General features: G+C 48.1%; 1 protein-coding gene across 1 annotated transcript in view; it reads left to right on the forward strand.

Annotated features, from left to right (window-relative positions):
• PLXNC1 (plexin C1) overlaps positions 1–2,247 on the forward strand; it is a 143,791-nt gene that overhangs the window by 116,366 nt on the left and 25,178 nt on the right. The window lies entirely within an intron of this gene.

A 2,247-nucleotide genomic window follows, 5' to 3' on the forward strand; every position in this document is an offset into this window, starting at 1 on the left:
GGCTCAGAGATGTTAGATCACTTGTCCCACAGCTGGTCAGTAGCAGGAGAAGGGGTGATGCCAATGCCCAGGCCCTCAGCCCTCCTGGCCTCCCTCCTAGAATTCTTTGCGAACACTTACTGAGGATGATAGAGTTGCCCCTGGTGGATAAATAGTGTTTCACAGTCAGTGCTTTATTTCTCAAATGTAACGTGAATCACACAATTCTCTGAGAACAGAGAATAAGTCTTAAGGTCTCTCCTACATCCAGCCCCTGACAGGGAGCAGGGCACAGGGAAGACTTAGGTTAGATGGGTCTTGAAGGGGAGCTGGAGAGGCAATGCTCCCATGATGGCTCTTCCGTGATGGGGACAGAGACGGGGTGTGTGCTTCCAAGCCCACTCTGAGAGCCTGACTACTCTTAACGCCTTAGGAGACTGCTGTTTGAGTTTCAAGCGTTAGCAGCATAAAAAATGAACACGAATCAATTTGTGTCTGCATTTACTCTGAGAATTCCCTGTGGACTCTATAAAATGCCATTTTACCTTTTTCCCACCCATCTGGTTGGGGAAGCCGTGGCAGATTTACATTATTTTACATCCAGTTCAGATTTTTTTTCTTTTGGTTGTTTTTAAGAACATTTACTGTCTACAAAGAGGTGTTTTTGTTAAAGACAATAGTGCCCTTTAGGTAGTCACACAGTGTTATTTCACAAATACCCATAAAACTGCTAAACAAGCTGAGATCGCTGGAGCTCTGATTAAAAGGTGATTTCTATTTATCTTTCTTTGGGAACCTTGTGAAACAGCCTAACCATCATTGCTCTCAGTGAGGAGACCAACTTGTAGAGAAATCAAGGAGACAAGCAAGTCTGCTCAGACTGTAGGTGGCCGGTCTAGCATTTACCCCTCCAGTCCGCTCCAGAACCCCGCTTTGTGCTGGAGGCTTAGCTTAGGACTTTCTTGCAGCCTCATCTAAGACAGGGTTCCTGGAGGTCCGAAGGGTTCCTGGGTGGGACCAGGAGGCGTGAGGGAGAGGCAGGGTGGTAGGGACCTGCGGCTGAGCGGTTCGTGGCACCAACTCCAAGCTCTGCCACTTATGAGTTATGGCCCTGGAGCAAGTTACTTGGCCCCTCTGTGCCTCTGTCTCCTCACTCTAAAATGGGAGTAATAATTATACAGACTCCTTCCCCCAGGAAATTGAGAAGATTAAAAGAATTATGTCTTGAAATGCATTTGGCAGGTTGTCCAGCCCCAGAGACCTCAATAAATGTCTCTGCAAAAGGGAGATGAGGGAGAGGACTCTGGCACGAGGCTTCACCACGTTGGCTCCTTCTAGACCTTCTGCCCAGTAGCTGCCCTTTCCTGCCCAGCACTCCCTGCTTTCTCTCCCAGATTTGTGAGCAGAGAGGCATTCCGCATCCCTTCCCAGTGGGTGACTGACCCAAACAGGAATGTGCTCTGAGAGCAGGCAAGGGAGCAAGTCTCTGTTCCAGGACGAAGGGAACTCACATAGGCCAGGCTGAGATCACTCCTTAACCTTAGAGTTCAGGGTCAACTAATTCAGAGTTTTAATCATTCGGTTAGGCTGGGACAAGGAGTAAGCTTACGTTGTTGGAAACAGGATTGTCAGGGCAAAATTTGAAGACAGTTGAAGAGAAGACACATCCTGAGAACCTCCCCAGAGTTCAGAAACTCCTTTTCCATGTCATTGATCCATAAGTCATATCATCCCAAGCGCTCGTGAACCAGACACTGTTCTAAGGGCTACGTGATTAGTTCAGTTCATCATCATGGAAACCCTGGGAGGCAGTTATTTCCACTTTGCAGGCGAGAAAACAGCTATAGGGGGTTTACCCAGCTAGTTGGTGGTGGGCTGAGAGGTTCCCTTGCTCGTTGGTGGTGGGCTGGGATTGAACACAGGAGCCCAACTCCGGAGGGAGTGCTCTGCCCGCTCTGCGTGCTGGCAGCATCCTCCTTCCTCTGGCAGGTACTGAGCATGGGGTCGGCATCCTAGCTGCTCAACGCCAGCTGAGTCTTTTTTTCCCAAATAAAGGCATGCCAATACTAACAATAATAGGAATTGTTAGTTACATGAAATAATAACATCACTGTTGTTATTATCATCCAGCCCTTCCCGGCAGCCTGGCCCTATGTCAAGCTTTTGACATACAGTATCTCATTTAATCTCTGTAACAATGCTAGAAGGCAGGTACTGTTATTATACCCACTTTAAAGTTGTTAAACCCTGAGGCTCCCCATTCTCCAC

Source organism: Pteropus vampyrus, unplaced genomic scaffold, assembly GCF_000151845.1.
Source record: "Pteropus vampyrus isolate Shadow unplaced genomic scaffold, Pvam_2.0 Scaffold70, whole genome shotgun sequence".
Classification (NCBI taxonomy): domain Eukaryota; kingdom Metazoa; phylum Chordata; class Mammalia; order Chiroptera; family Pteropodidae; genus Pteropus; species Pteropus vampyrus.